The following is an 18,139-nucleotide window of genomic DNA, read 5'->3' on the forward strand; positions in this document are numbered from 1 at the left end:
TAGTAAGAGTGTCTGCCACAACATTATCTTACCCGAATGATATAACAGACTCATTTCATAATCTTTCAACAATTCTAACTACCTTCTCTAACTAGTATTTAACTCCCTCTAGGTTAATACATACTAGAAGATTTTGTTATCAGTGATTATATCTACATACATCCCATAAAGATAGTGCCTCCGAATTTTTAAGGCAAATACAACAACAGCTAATTTAAAGTCATATGTAAGGTAACTACTTTCGTGAGGTATAAGTTAGGAATAGGCTATAAACATAACTCTCTACATCAAAACACAACCCAAACTGATTCTGGGAGAATCATAATACACAATGAATCCATCAGTACCATTAGGTAGTGCTAAAACTATAGTTGAATTGAGTAGAGTCTTAAACTCCTGAAAACTCTTATTGCATGAATCTGACAACTTAAACTTAACTTTCTTCTGAGTTAATCTAGACATTGGGGACTCAATAGAGGGAAACCCTCAATAAAACGTCTTTAGTGCCTAGATAAACCCAAGAAACTTCTAATGTCTGATAGAGAGATGGGTTTAGGCCAGTTTCTTACTGCTTCTGTTTTTTGAGGATCAACTCTAATGCCGTCATTAGAAAAAATATGACCGAAGAAACTACTGACCTTATCCAAAATTCACATTTGCTGAATTTGGCAAACAACTGGTGATCTCTAAGAGTTTGAAACATAATTCGAAGATTAACTGCATGGTCATCCTCACTACGAGAGTAAAAAGGGATATCATCGATAAAGACTATAATAAACATGTCTAGATACTATTTGAACACTTTTTTCATTAAGTCCATGAAGGCTAGTGAGGCATTTATTAGTTGGAAGAATATGACTAGAAACTCGAAATGACCATAATAGGTTCTGAAAGAGGTCTTTGGGATATTATATTCCCTTACTCTAAGCTGATGAATGTTAGATCAAAGATCTCTCTTGGAGAAGTAACTGGCACCTTAGAGTTGGTCGAATAAGTCATCAATCCTAGGAAGAGGATTCTTTTTTTAGATTGTAACTTTATTAAGAAGGCAATAGTCAATGCACATTTGAAAAGAACCATCTTTCTTTCGTATGAATAGGATGGGTGTGCCCCATAGAGACACACTAGTCTTTATGAAACTTTTATCTAAGAGGTCTTTAAGTTGATCTTTTAACTCTTCAAGCTTAGCTAGAGCCATATGATATGGATGAATAGAAATGGGCTGAGTATCGAGGAAAAGGTTAATACTAAATTCTATTTCCCTATCTGGAGACAACCCTGGCAAATCTTTGAGGAAAACTTTAGGAAACTTATTTACTACATGGACTGACTAAATTGTTGGAGCCTCAGACTTCGTGTCTTTGACTCAAACTAGATTATAGATTCACCTTTTTGAAATCAACTTTCTAGCCTTAAGATAGGATATAAAATGACTCTTGGGAGACATTGAATTACATTCCCACAAAAAGGTTGGCTCATCTGGAAACAATAACTTTGCCACTAGGGTGCGACAATAAATAGATGCATAATAGCAATGGAACAAAACCTATAAGACCCTGTAAAATCCTAAGATTAACTCATTTCTTTATAGCTTGAAAAGAGGTTCCAGACTAAGAAATTTCAGCTAAGTGTTTATACTTAGAATTATTTTTACCTTTATAATTTGGCAATCTTATTTTTATGACCTTTACAACCCTAAAATATCAATCCTTGGATGACTTCTGGATTTTTCGGACCTCATTTGAAATATGTTTGGGTGACAAAAATAGTGAGTCAATGCAATTAAAATACATCGTATCACCCATCGCGTCGACTTGGATTTTGTCATAAGTCTTCAGTGCAAATTCCAGTAAGCTAACATGATATCCATGTGTTGTGTTGGCTATCACGTTGACCCTCGATGCGGTGCATCTCTCAATACAACCCTTGGCACGTTTTCAGTGATTAAAGTCTGCATTAATAGGCATATTTGGGTCACTTTCCCACCTTTAATCAGCCCCAAAAACATGAGATTAACCTACTCTAAAGGAAAAATACTTTATTTTCTCTCAAATTTACTAAAGAACTAACCTTGAGGCATTCAAATTTCAATACCAATCCTTAAAAACACGACATCAATCTTTACAAATCTAGTTTCCAAGGTATTTTAAGTGTTCATTCATTGGTTTCTTTCACCCATGAAGTCCAAGAACCCTTTTTAAAACTATAAGTTTATGATGTCATAATTTACATGTTGGAATTGGATTGTGTTCCTGTATGAAATTTAGGGTTTAATTCCATGATTTATTAAAAGTTTCATGAAAACTAGATAATTATGGGTTGATTTATATGATCTTCATGCTGAACTCTTGAACTACAAGTTGAATGTAGTAGCCATGATATTATTACATGTTTATTGCTACATGAAATAACCATGTCCCCAAGTGTTTGTTAAAATGTTCATGTGAATTGTCTATTGAAATGATGACACATTAATGTGTTGTTCTATTCATGCATAAGCTACTGTATATCAAGTGTTTGGCAAAATGTTTAAAGAAATGCATTGTTAGTAAGCAAGTATTATTATGCTTTTAAGGATATGCTATGTTTTACCTTCCATGCTAACGAGTCTTAGGGTTATTCAATACCCAAAAATCTAGCTATTGACCTAGAGCTACAGTAGTTACATAATAGTTTCATAAATATCATGATCAGTAGTATTTACTCAGTACACAACTCTATGTATTCAGTCAAATATCAGAACTCAGTGAACTCAGTTTAGTTTGGTCAGTTAACATGATCAGTAACTATTTAGTCCAACCTAGTAAAGTTTATAAATCAATTTAGTGTATATTCAGTTGTGAGTAAGATTCAAATCTGAGTGAACCTATGTATGGGGACTCACCTGCTAGTAGAGGGTCTGATCCTTAGAAGTAGTCCTTGAATTCTAGAACTATATAGCCAGCGTAGGTTGTGACATTAACATGCCAATTGAGGGATACTGGGGTGTCTTACCCTATAGTTGAGAGTACCACCGCTCTTATTTAGGGCACCTTCCAGATGAGGGTGACTCAATAACTTATCATTACCTGTGGTATGGTAATGTTGCCCTTCTAACTAGGGTTATAGGTTAGACCCCAATCAGTTCAAAGAGGGGTATGTCGGTTAGATGATTAGCTCTTACATTTTTAGCTTTAGTCTCAGTATAGAACTCAGTTTAGTTCTATAGCACCAGGAATATGAGAAAAAGTCACGCACCTTAGTATAGTACTCAGTTTAGTTCTGAAAAATTAGGACTGTCAGAAACAGTCACCCAACTAACAGAATATAGTTTTTAGTGTACTCGAATATCAGTTATTAAGTTGTCAGAATTCAGAACCAGTGTTAATGTGATCTCGGTTATAGTATACATAGTTATGTGCATAGTATTTCATAATAAGTATTTATAGCAGTTTCATACATATATGTACTCTCATTAAATTATATTCATGTTACTCAGCCAGTTATTGTTCATCCATATGAACCATGCATTCAGCCTTACCACACATAGCATACTAGTATATTCAAAGTATTGACGCATACCTTTTTTTTATGCTATGATGTCTTATATCAAAGGTTTAGATCCATGGGCTCATGATTGTACTTAGAATCCCAACTAAGCAGTAGAATAATTAGTGTTGAGTCCTTATAGTTTGAGGATAGAGTTGTTATTTCAGTATATTTTTAGTAGTCGGAGTTAGTTGGGGCCCTGTCCTATCACGTCCACATTCAGATAGTTAAAGGCTTTTTGACTAGATTATTTCAGAAAGGTGATTAGTTTTCAAAATTTACTTACCAATATTTTATTTCAGTTATGAACCTTATGGCAGTTCCAGCCTAATTTTTGCATTATTACAGTATTAATACTCAGTTATTGTAGCAGGTACTAGTTATCAGTTAACTTGTGGTCCTTTGGGATTATGAGCATCGTGTGATGTGTAGGGTGTAAAATCGAGGCGTTACAAACTTGGTATCAAAGCCTAAGGTTCAATAGAATTATACGGAATCAAAATTCCATGTCTATTAGAGTCTTATGATAGGTGTGTAGCGTACCACACTTATGAACAAGAGGCTATGAAAAGTTTTAGGAAAATTTTCCCTACTTTTAGTATTCGTATCATTTGAGTGAGCATGAGATCAAGTTAAACTCTCTGTCTAATTTAAGTTTCACTTTTGTTCATAGAATATACCTCCAAAAAATTCTAAAGAAAAAAGAATGGGAAACTAGCCAGCACCTCCGCCCATCCAGCCATATCCCCTGGATTAGCATGTTTCCCATATAGAATTCAGAGCAGCTGGTAGCCCAGAATGAATTTATAACTACCATTTAGGCCAACCCAGTGGTTATACTACTGTAGCTAGAATTTGAGACTTCACCTAAATGAATCTTCTATCACTTACAGGGTCTAAGTCAGATCAGCACCTACATGAATTCCTTGATCAGGTGTAGAAGGTCACAGATATTATAGAGGGGACTGGTAGTGACAATGTTGAGTTGGACACATATTAGTTATAGGATATGGCTCACTAGTGGTTCAAGCAGTGAAAGGCAGAGAGGGCCATAGATAGAAGGCCCATAAAATGGGAGAAGTTTCCCATAACTTTTCTGGATAGGTTCTTCCCATTGGAATTGAGGAAAGCAAAGGTTTTGGAGTTTATTAATCTGAAATAGGGAAAAATAATAGTGAAGGAGTATTCTCTCAAGTTTACTAACTTAGATAGATACAGCCCTCAAATGGTAGAAGATAGCAGATCTAAGATAAGTAAGTTTGTGTTGAGTATGTCCAACAGTGTGGTCAAGGATTTTAGGATCGCAATGATGTTTAAGAAGATCGATAAATCTAGTCTTATGTTGTATGCTCAGTAGATAGAGGTGGATAAGAATAACGAGAAAGAGAGAGAGAACAAGAGGGTTAGAACAGGTAGTTTTAAATTCGCTTAACCTAAGTCAGAGGGTGGAAATTATTCCTAGTACTACCAAAAATTTTCAGTTCGACCTCTATCCTCAGCCAGTGCTCCAGTTCAAAAATTTTGAGATGGCAATAAAGCTAGGGAACCAAGCCCTAAACCCCAATGTAGTGTTAGTAGAGTCTAAATAAATCTTTTTTGTAAGAAGTATGGCAAAACCTATCAAGGTGTCTATTGAGCTGGCAGCAATGTATATTGCGGATATGGCAAGGCAGGCCATAGAATCTGAGATTGGCCTTGGTCAAGTTCTCAAGGTCAGTATAATCATTCTTCAGCTTAGTCTGGTTTCCCAAATTAGCAGGGTGCTGCCTTCAGTACCAATAGTGGGCAACACCCAAATAGACTTTATGTACTTCAGTCCTGACACGATAAGGAATCTTCTCAGTATATGGTCACTGTTATGTTAAAAGATTATCATTTATATGTTTAGGCTTTGCTAGATATAGTATCTTCTTGGTCCTTTATAACTCCTTATATAGCTTTTGACTGTGGAGTCAGTCTTAAAATCCTAGCAAAGCCTTTCTCAGTATCTACCCCAGTGGGTAAATCTATCATAGCCCGGCGGGTAACAGGAACTATGCGATTATGGTATTTTAGAAACTGACTTCAGCAGATTTAGTAGAATTAGATATGATAGATTTTGATGTCAATATTGGTATGGATTGGCTTCATTAATGCTATGCTTCAGTTGACAGCAGAAATAGTTTTTTTCTTTTTTAGTTTTCGAATGAACCTATCCTTCAATGGAGGGGTAGTACTTCAACACTTAGGGGTCAACTTATTTCGTACTTAAGGGTAAGAAAAATAATATCTAAGGGATGTGTTTATCTTCTTGTTCAAGCTAAGGATTTTAGTTCCAATATTCCCAGTCTTGATCTAGTTTCAGTAGCATGTAAATTTCCTTATGGGTTTCCCGAAGATCTTCCTAGACTCCCTTCTGAATGGGAAATTAGCCTCGAAATAGATCTTTTTCCTGATACTCAGCCTATCTATACCTCACCATATAGAATGATCTAGTAGAACTTAAGGAATTAAAAGAACATTTGAATGATCTCCTAGATAAGGGATTCATCAGACCCAGTATATCCCCTTGGGGTGCACCAATTCAATTCGTGTGTACAAAATATGATTCTCTCAGAATGTGTATTGTCTACCATTAGTTGAATAAATTCACAGTCAAGAACAAGTATCCACTTTGTAGAATCGATGACTTATTTGACAAATTTTAGGGTGCCAGTTACTTTTCGAAGATAGACCTCAGATCAGTCTATCATCACTCTGAGTCAAAGAATGTGACATTCCAAAAATTGCTTTCAAAAGTTGGTATGGAATATAGAATTCCTAGTCATGTCATTTGGTATTACCAACACTCCAGCAGCCTTCATTAACTTGATGAACCTCATGTTCAAGATCTATTTGGACTTGTTTGTCATAGTATTCATTGATGACTTTCTTGTCTATTCCCTCAGTGAAAGTGATCATGCAGACCGACTCATAATAGTATTACAAACTCTCAGAGCCCATCAATTGTTCTCCTAATTTAGTGAGTGCATATTTTGGATAAGTTTAGTAGCTTTCCTTGGCCATATAGTTTCCAGTAATGGTATTAGATTTGATACTTACAAGATTGAAGCAGTGATAAACTGGCCCAGACCTATCTCTCTATTAGATATTTAGAGTTTCTTGGGTTTGGCTGGCTATTACCGACGGTTTATGGAAAGTTTTTCTTTTATTGCATCCCCCATGTCTGAATTGACTCAGAAGAAAGTCAAATTCCAGTGGTTAGATTCTTGTGAGAAGAGTTTTGAGGAGTGGAAGACTCGACTCACTACAACCTTAGTTTTGACTTTACTAGATGGTTCAGATGGGTTTGTGGTATATTATGATGCTTTCAAAGTTGGTTTGGGGTGTGTATTGATACAGAAAGATAAGGTCATAGCCTATGCCTCTAAACAACTTAAGCCCCATAGAAAGATTACTCCACTCTTGATCTTGATTTAGTAGTTGTAGTATTTGTCTTTAAGATTTAGAGGTACGAGTTTTATCGCATGCACATTGTTGTGTTAACAAACCATAAAAGCTTGCAACATGTATTTTGTCAAAAAGACCTAAATTTGCATCAGAGAAGGTGGTTAAAGTTGTTGAAAGACTATGACATGAGTGTTTTGTATCATCTAAGCAAAGACAATATAGTAGCTGATGCTCTCAGAAGGATGTGTATGGGTAGTGCTGCCAACGTGGAGGATGGTAGGAAGTTCATCAGCTTGCACTACAAGGTGTCTGCTTATTCGATTCAGCAGAGGGCAGCCTATGGGTGAAAAATAGTTTGGAATCCTCTTTTCTTTCTGAGGTAAAAGAAAAGAAGGACAGTGATCCTAGTTTAGTTTAACTAAAACAGTCAGTCAGAGATCAGAAAGTAGAGTTTTTCTCCCAAGGGGGAGATGGTTTGTTACACTGTAGGGTAGACTTTGTGTGCTATATATTGATGGCTTGAGAAAGCGGATTCTTATAAAAGAGCATAGAGTGTGCTAGTTGATTCACCCAGGGGCCACCAAGATGTACTGCAATTTATGGGAGGTCTATTGGTGGAGTGGGATAATGAGAGACATTACAGAGTTTATGACTAAGTGATCTATATGTTACCAGGTCAAGATTGAGCCTCAGAAGCCTAGTGGACCTATGCAGGATATCAGTATTCCCATGTGGAAGTAGGATAAGGTAAACATTGATTTTGTGATGTGTTTGCCCGTACTCGTCACCAGCATGATTCAATTTGGGTAATTACGGATAGGATGACCAAATCAGTTCACTTCTTGCCAGTTCATACCTCTTATTATGCCAAGCTCTATGTTATAGAGTTTGTCAGATTGCAAGGAGTTCCGTTGTCTATCATTTTAGATAGAGGTACGCAGTTCACTTCTCATTTCTAGAAAGTATTCCAAAAGGGTCTTTGTACCCAAGTTCACCTTAGTACAGCCGTTCATCTTCAAATAGATAATCAAGCAGAATGGACCATTCAGACTTTAGAAGATATGTTACAAGCATGTGCCATTGACTTTAAGGGTAGTTCTGATGACCACTTTTCCTTGATTGAGGTCGCATATAATAACAGCTATCATTCCGGTATTCAGATGGCTTCGTTCAAGGCAATTTATAGTAGGATATGTAGATCTCCTATTGGTTTATTTGAAGTACGTGAAGCCGTAATAGTAGGGTCATACTTGGTATTTGATACATTAGAAAAAGTTTAGTTGATCAGGGAAAGGTTTAAAAAAGCTTAAAGCCGACAGAAATCATATGAAGATGTCAGAAGAAAAGATCTCGATTTTGAGATTACTGATTATGTGTATTTGAAAATCTCTCCTATAAAGGGAGTGAAAATATTTGGCAAGAAGGGGAAACGCAGTCCATGATATGTTGGTCGTTACCAAATTTTTAGCCATTTTAGAAATGTAGCTTACAAGCTTGAGTTGCCTTTGGACTCATTGTAAGTGCACCCAGTGTTTCATGTCTCCTTGATAAAAAAGTGTATAGCTGACCCAACAGTTGTATTCCTGATAGAGGGCATTGATGTTCAGAATAGAAGGCATTGATGTTCAAAACAATCTCTCTTATGAGGAAGTTCCAGTCAAAATTCTTAACTATCAGGTTCGCAGACTAAGGAACAAAGAAGTTCCTCTAGTCAAAGTTCTTTGGCAGAATTATTTCGTTTAGGAAGCTACTTGGGAAGCAAAATCATATATGTAGACCAAGCATCCTCACTTCTTCTCCGTAAACTCAAACTCTGCTCAAGGTAAGAGTTTTTCCTTGAATTTACTCAGTTCCATGGTCAAATTACCTTTATGAACTTTGTATCATTTTCAGTTGCTTAGAATTCTTATATCATGCATATCATCATGAAATAGCTCAGTTATGTGTCATGTCTTCTTAATTCAGTTATGCTTTAGTTATGCATGTCCAGTATGAAAACTCAGTATATCAGTAGTCTCAGTCATGTAATCATCCTTCAGTTGTGTGTGATTTAGTATATAAACAAAGTCTATTTGTATACTCAGCTTTGCCAGTCTAATTCAAGGACGAACGTTCCCAAGGGGGAGATATTATAAGATCCCCCAAAATCCTAAGTTTAACTCAACCCTTTAAAGCTTAAAAAGAAGTTCAAAACATAGAAATTTCAACTAATTGTTTATACTTAGAATAATTTTAACCTTTGTAATTTGGTGATCTTATTTTTATGACCCTTATGACCCTAAAATATTGATCCTTTGATTCAATTATGATCAAGTATGTCAATCGGTCACTTCGAGTTAGTTTCAGATTTTGTGGACCTTATTTGAAACATGTTTGGGTGACCAAAATAGTGAGTCGACATGATCTTAATGCATAACGCCGCCCATCGGATCAACCAGGATTTTTTCACCAGTCTTCAGTGCAAATTCCAGTGAGCCAATGTGATATCGACACGTTGCGTTGGCTGTCAGGTCAACCCTCGATAAGGCTTGGCACGTTTTCATCCATTAATACTCCGCATCCATAGGGGTATTTGGATCATTTTCCTACCCATAATTAGCCACAAAAATATGAGATTAACCTACTCTAAAGGCAAAACCCCTCATTCTCTCTCAAATTTACTCACCTGCCATTGACCCAAAAAACATAGGTGGATTCATCCTCATGAAGTCACTAATTCTGGCTACTGCTAAATCCCTATTCTGTGGAAGTGGGACTTTTCCCTGATGGTTCCCCTGAACATTAGCAGTCACATCTTGGGACAATGCCTAAATGGCAGCTCAAAACTTAGCATGAGATACATTCTCATTCAGAGGGTCAGCATGTTGGGTCGCGAGTTATTATTTCAATGTGCATCTCAGCGAAGAGGCATTTTCAACTATCATATAAGAGAACGAGTTAAAACTTGATAGAGACACTGTAACCACGATAGTTCTTTAAAAAAAGATGATTTCCTAAAACTATCAAGTAGCCTCTAGCTCATAAATATGGCGCACTTTACACCCATGATCAGAACTCTACGTAATGTTGCTTGTCTGACTCCCTAAGACTTGTATAACATTAGGCTCTAATTCAAAGATTGTAACAACCCATTAGCGAGTCCTCAGATGCCACACAGTGCTCCAAACTATAAGTAGTCCCAAGCTAACCCTGAAAGCCTGCTACTCATACTGATGACTCAAACAAAGGTAAAATAATCATATGGTATGAGAAAATACTAAAATACTGTCTGAACTGAACTAAGTTTATCTGCATATAATGTCTAAGAGTACTTAACTAGAAAAATCCAAATAACTAACATTGAAAATCTAAAATATATCTTATAGTTGGACAAACCTCTAATACTACTACTAGAGAAGTTTGGGGACGGACCCCCAACTGACTCGAACTGTCTGATATAATTGAATGAAATAATATGGAAAGATAGAAATCTGAATAACTGCGTCCCCAAACTTTGAGAAATCACCACTATCGGGATATAGATAGAGATGCTCATGGTCAATCATGTCGCTGGAACTGAGCACCTGAATCTACATTATAAGATAATGTAGCACATAGATATATATGTGGATCAGTACTTTTGGAATGTACTGAGCATGTGGGGGTGAATGGATATGTTGAAATAATATGTCAATGTTATCAAAATTCATAAAATATGCATGCTAAATATAGATGACTCATATAAGCTGGAATGTCTAAAAAACTAAAATAAATCATAACCATGAATAGAAAACATACAGTATAAATCATTTGAGTTATAACATTTAGTTGTGAAAGGTGCACTTTTACTCTTTATACTAGAGAAATAAGAAGGACTGAAGTCAACTCCATTTTCAAATTACTTAAGCTAAGTGTAAACGGACTCGTATTTGTATCAATAAACTAAAAGCTGAAATCTCATAGCTAATAACTTATGCAAAATAATATCTGATATATAATCGTGAGCCTTTACACTTAGTTTCTAAATGATTTTTTGTTGTTCTCTTCTATTACAATTACTCTGTTCTATAGGGAATTCTTTTAAAAACTATTCTGTAAATTTTAGCTATAAGGGAGGTTCTTCAAATCTTCATACACTACATGAACTATCATAGTTTCCAATGTCTAGTTCCCTTATGGTAAAACCTCAAATTGGGGAGAGGTGTCATACTCTTGCCATGGAGTATAACCTAATCTAAGTGATCAAAATCTATATCTGCCATCCATATATATTGGAATAATTTGTATCCGTACGTATATTGGCTCATAGTTTTGGAAAAGTAGGATGCACTGAACACCACACTTCTCGCTCGGTGCTAAATACTATTGCCTTTAATCTGTATGCTCATTCTGCAGGAAATCCACTTTGAAAGATAGCATAAAGGTTTGTAATGAAAAACTAATTATGCATCTGTCTATTTTATACTACAATAAAAACTAATTTGTTTTTTGTAAACTGTAATAAAAACTGAAATATGGATTTCATATCTAAGTTCAAGGTTAGAAGATCAAGTCTTTTCTAAAAAATCTAAATATAAACTAATCATGGGATGTTTAAAAGAATCATCTTCTTAAAATAACAATACTTATACTTAGGGCTTAAAACCCATGATCAACCTCATGTCAAATTATCATATATTCATGCTCAATAATAAAAATCTTGAAATTCTTGCATAATTCTAATCAAGATGGTGAAAATCAACTCTCAATGCATATAAAATCACTTCACACGCAAAAACATGCAAAAGTAGAGATGTCATTCCACATTTAATCACTTGTAACATCAACATCATCAAATAATAATAATTTGGTATGAATCCTAAATTGTAAATCATATAAATTCATGTAATTTCAACTTTAAAAACTAGTTTTGGGAACAAGGATGTAAGAGGATCCTTGTACATAAACTCGCATACCTTTCTTGATGAATTGAATGTAAAAGCTTGAACCTTTGACTCTCTAATGGTACTCTTAAGACTTCTCCTTGAAGTTCTTGAACCCGAAACCTTGGATTATAAGCTTTCTTGGAGAAGGAGTTATGGGATTGTTCTTGATTCTTTGAGCTATCATTTTGTTCTTGGAGAAGAAAAAGGTTAGTAATGAAGCATCTTTGCTATTTGGGGCTAAAATTGTCTGTTTTGGGCAGATTTGGGTATGGGTAAATAACTCAAATGCCCCCCATAACCCATCATTTAACACAAAAAAATTAGGTACTACGCGATCAGCCGATTATCGTGTCACTCATTGCGATGAGATTACAAATGCTTCGCATCGAGGTTCTATTTTGGCCAACAAAACATGCCCCAAGCCTTCTCCAAAAATTCCAAAACTTATCCCTGCGGTAATATAGACTACCCTGATAATAAAACACTTAGAAATTGTCATTCAAAGGTCAAAAAGGTTGAAAATAAAGTCGCCAAAGTTTAGAGGCCAAAAGAGAGACTAAGTCTTCAACACTTAACTAAAATCTCAGGTCCTAAGTTTCTAATGTACCTCTTTTGAGATGAACTAAACTAGAAAGAATACAGGGTATCACAGGGTGGTTTAGGACTGAAAAGTTGTACAGCCCAGGTAAAGGTTTTAATTGCATGCTAAACCCGGTCTCTTTTTCTGACAAGGATATATATATATGTATGGTATGTGGATATGGATGGTTTTTACTTGTTTTCATAAATTTCATTATTTTATCCTTATCCCGAGTTCATGCTAGCATTCACCCACAAACTCATCTTTGGGAGTTATATCCCCACACGATGTAGGAACCAGCCATTCCACTCCTCCTACTTAGCGATTTGGACTTTGGGGTCCATATTTGGATTGGTGTGGTCGGCTTTCATCTATTTGGAAGGCTCCATTTTATTGATGTTATTTTTAGATTGGTGTGGTCAGCTTTCATCTATTTCAAAGGTTCCATTTCATTAATGTTATTTCATGCTTTGACTTATTTATGGATATTGGTTTTGGCAATACTTGGGGGCATGTCCCAATAGAATTTGGGTATTCTTTTGCTTAGAGGCTTTGTGGTATACTATTTGTTGGTATATGCGGGATATGCATTGACGTCAGCCTTAATATTGGCATGGATATTGGGGATGACATCATTGGAAATAATTTCCCACTATTCCATCATATTTCTCTTTGGGATTAAACATATTATGTTTTGGATCTTTTTTGGTTAAGGCGTCGTTTATGACCCTTAGTTTGGTATTGGTTTGGCTTGGTTTTTTGGTTGGTATGTTTTGGTAGACGGGATGACTTGGTAGGGCTTGTCTAGGAATATAGCTATCCCAAAGTCAATCCTTGTCCAATTATTCTATCTAGTTATATATGAGAAATTCAGCAAACTCAAGGCAGGCGGTTGGAGGTTAGGTTGTGTAACGTGGGTAGTATACATTCTCGGTTTGACCTGCGACGCCCATTATGACAAGGACTTGGTTTGGGTTGTGTCAAAGAGTAAACAACCATATGCAATCATATACATAATTACATAAATACTATGCCGAGAAAGGGATCCAAGTTTAGCATGATTTAAAGCCTTAACCTGGGTTGTGTAGTTTTGCCGTCCTAAAACCATCCACGGGGTATATGGGTTCAGATCCCCTTTAGTGAAAGGGACCTACTACATGATGTGACATGACCTGAGAAAAGAACCTGGGATGACTAGTACATCCCCCAAATATAAAGTGTGACATCATTCACACGGTCATAAAGACCAAACATCACATCGACAAACATGAGTTTCCAGTTTCGATCCCCCTACGACCTCCACCTTCCATAGCTTTTCTATACACCAACCTTTAAGACTATATTAAAACCATTTACACATTCCAACCATTTTACAAGGAGTCTTTTATTAGGCATTAACCGTTGGTATTGTTATACAAAAAGTTGAGCTTGCACGACTATCCATTTATTCTATACAAAAGCCATAAAACCAAATTTGACTCCTAAGTTTCCATTTAACCAATGCCATAGCCTCCAAGGCCTTTCCAAAATCATTTAAAACCAAAAAATTCCATTTGGGTTCCATTACAATTTTATGCAATGCAAAGGTTTCAAGAATAATAGAACTATATGACAAAATCATTCTCATTGGTATTTTAACAAACATGTTGAGGGAATATAGTTTGCAAAACCAAAACCAAGTATAAACTGACTATTCCAAAGTAACCACATGTTCAAACAATAATTCTAACATGAAAACCCACAGGAAAACATGGAAATATTTATCCAACCATGAAAAACCAAAACCCCCAACACATATTTTCAAAACCAAAATAATACCATGAAAAACCATGCATTAAAACATGCTTTTATTTTAACTTACAAAGAGGGAGGAGTAACCTGCCTTAGACACCAAAGAAGATGGAGAGACACCACTCTTAAAAGCCTTAATTGATCCCTTTGAATAATCCCTAGCCTTTTCTTGACCCAAGAGCTTGAGATATATTTGAGGGAGTTTAGAGAGTGTTTGATTTAGAATAATAGGTTAATGAAATCCCAAAGGGTGTTTTTTGTCTGGGGTTAAAAGGAGTTAGGAGGGGAAATATCGAGAATGCCCCTAACTTAAACTTGAAAGATATCATAGGTTGGTATGATTGGACCCCTAAACTCGTACCCACATCATTCAAGTGGTACCCTCCAATAGTATCTAAGATAGAAAGTTCGATAACACATTATGTCCAACATACGACTTCCTTGCCTAACTCATATCATCACCAAATGAATAGTACCCCTAAGATGTACCCTAGGTAGAACACCAAAGGCCAGACACTAGACAACTTATGGTTTGGATCCTACCTCTCATCACATCAACATACGACTCATATGGAGTCTTCTCTTACCTTGGACAGAACTTCGCCAATATCACACTGACCAACATACGACTAGGGTCACTAGACCCGTACCCATACCATATGACTAATATATTGATGTGTATGATCAACAAAATGTTCAAAACTCTAGAAATTTCCAAGTACCAAAACATAGGGTGTTTCAATTTTCCACCACTTGGATCATTCATCCTTGAATTATGGGACAAGGATGGGACTAGGAAGTATAATCATGATTTACACCCCAACACCTCCATTCTGACCTTTAACTAAGTTAGCAAATAAGGATGAAAGAAAATCAATATTTCCCTTAACTAAGTAAGAAAACAACGATATAATGAATAACACATACCTTCCGTATGATTTTTGGAGAAGAAAATAAAAATAGATACTTGGAGTTCATGTCCTCTTCTACTTCTCAAGTATCCTCTTCAACCTTTTGGTTTCTCTGTAGAACCTTTACTGGGGCAATGTTCTTTGTCCGTAGCAAACAAACCTCTCAATCTAATATCTCAATCGAGATCTTCTCATAAGATAAGGAATCAAAATACTGATATCCTTGATAGGTACAACTTAGGATGGATTACCTATACACTTTCTCAACATAAAAACATGGAACACTGGATGAATAGAGCTCAAACTAGAAGAAAACTTCAACTCATACACAAAATTAACAAAAGTATGGACCAAACTCTGGGGGGATAAGATTTACCTTCTTCCCAAACTATATCACTCCCTTTATGGTAGACACCTTCAAAAAACTATATCCCAAACTCAAACACTAACTTCATTCATCTCATATCCGTATAGGACTTTTGGTGATTCTGGGAAGCCTTAAGTCTATCTTGAATCTCCTTCACCTTATCCATGTCTTGGTGTGAAAAATCTAGTCCAAACATCTCTACCTCATGTGATGCCCCAGAAAAATTTTCTATTAAAATCTCGGACGAAAATATGTTAAATTTTGTTCTTTATCTTGATTAATAATTTTTCTATGTGGAATTTCAGGATATACGACCCGTCATCGTGTAGAGCATCAAATAATCTTTCGAACGATATATGGATCATCTAAAACGGACACTCGAATGATGTGTTATGATCATTCCGATCTAATCGTGAATAATGGTAAACAGTAAATGTTCAGGAAAAAAATACTGACGCCAGGCAAATTTTTGGGACAAATTAAAATAATCATAACTCCTTGTACAAAATGATCTGTGTGATCTACTATATATCAACAAATATCTCTGAAAGTCCTCTTTCCAATGAAATTGGTTTAATCCAATTTGGCCATCAGAGCAAAAAGTTATGGTTGATCTACTTCATCCTATCAAAACAGTCCACCAAAGGACAGATTTGACATTATTTGATTATTAAGGGTATTTTGGTCATTCTCACTCCAATCCATCTTGGTAAATCATGGATTTAAGTCAATTAAGATCATTCAATAGCTTATTTTTCTCCAAACTTTCCTAAGGCCAAAACCCCAACCCTACTTCAAATTTCATCCTTCTATGTCTCTTGATTGGACCGTGGAAATTTCAAATTGAATTGGGATTCAAGTTGATCATGTTAAGGGCTTCGAGAAGCACCTTTTATTTTTGTGAATAAAGTTCCAGTGTCGAAAGTTCATATTCATCTTCCATTATTAGGTATGTGGGGCTTTGAAAAAGATTATCCTTTTTATCTTGTGTCCGGTATTTTTGTTGAATTACATTGACATGAGATTTTACATGTTTTACCATGAATTGGAAATATGGTTTTATATCTTATATTATTTTCTATGAGCTATGGGATTATTTCATCCGATATGTGTATGATGTTGAGATGGAATTATGTCCAGAAAGTATTTGATTATGAGATTATGATGATTTAATTTGTTAAGCCTTTGTTTATACTATCATTCCACTATTTCCTTATTATGAATTTATAATTGATATTGGAAATTCTATGTCCCTACTATAATTTGATGTCTCAAGTACCTTTAAATAAGAGTTGGATGACAAATTGAGAAATGTTAACATTGAAGTTGCAATGAGTCTTGGTTTTCTTAAGGGTTCTGATGAGTTGAATTGTTGAAAATATTATGTACTGTGTCGTCATATCCTCGTCCAAATGTCGAGTTGGTTATGATTCAACGCATTGATACCTTGTTGATGTTGAGGAAGATTAAAATATTTTGAGCTAAAATGTGTTGAGTTAGGAATCAACAATTTGATATGATTTGATAAATGAGAAAGCGATTTGATTTGGTCTTTATGATAGACCCTTGTGATGTTGTGGTTGATTTCCTAACGTATTCTGAGCTTTTCGGGGAGTTGTAATTAGCACCAAAAGGGAAATTTGGTAGTTCTGCAAACCTATGTGCCATCGTAGAGGTGTTTGATGATAATACTATTAGCCAGAGAGCCCGATTATGATTATTGTAGTTTTAAGGACATACTCCCTTGGAAAGAGTATGACACTCCTGCCAATGGGGGTTTCAAATATTGGTAATCCATGTAGCTCACATGGGGTTGTGGGTTATAGGAAACTCCCCTATTCATAAGAGTCATGTTTAATGAAATACCTAGTCACTCCAAGTTTTAATGTGGTTATTCAAGTTGCATATGATGATCTATAATGATTTATGAGGTTTTTCTCCTACATTTCCTATCTAAGATGTTATGAGTTGCATGATTCAATGTCACTCAAGCCAGGTATGTCATTATGGTCCATATGGATATTTTTGTGAAATTTATGATATTATTTATATTTTGCATGTGCCCCCACATACTCAGTACGTATCTTGTGCTGACCCACCTATTTCTCTATGGGCTACATTCTTACCATGATGTAGGTTCAGTTACTCAGCCGCTGCCGCGATAGTGATATTTGAGTGCCGCATCTACGTTCCTTCAGTGGGGAGTCCTCATGGTTGGAGGACCAAGTTGCTAGTTTTGGTGCTGTTGTTTTGTGATCCCTTTGGTCTGTTGAGTTAGTTGGGGGTTTGTCCCAATGGCTCATTGATTTTGCTATATAGAGGCTATGTTAGAGTAGTGTATTGTTGGGTTAGTTTGTGTATAGACATCCCATATATGTATAGTCTAATGATATTCCGTGCCATGTGCGATGTGATATGATATATACTAATATATATATCCTTAGTGTAGTATGTATGTTGTTATGTTGGAACTCAAGGGATGTGTTTTGGCTGAAAGGGTTAGCTTGAGGCTACATATAACCTTGGTCACCGTATGACATCTCGGGATGATATTTTGGGGCGTTACAAACTTAGTATTAGACCCTAAGGTTGTGAAGAGTCCTAACGAGTCTGACAAGCCGCGTTACGT

This window comes from Capsicum annuum, chromosome 5, assembly GCF_002878395.1.
Source record: "Capsicum annuum cultivar UCD-10X-F1 chromosome 5, UCD10Xv1.1, whole genome shotgun sequence".
Lineage (NCBI taxonomy): Eukaryota > Viridiplantae > Streptophyta > Magnoliopsida > Solanales > Solanaceae > Capsicum > Capsicum annuum.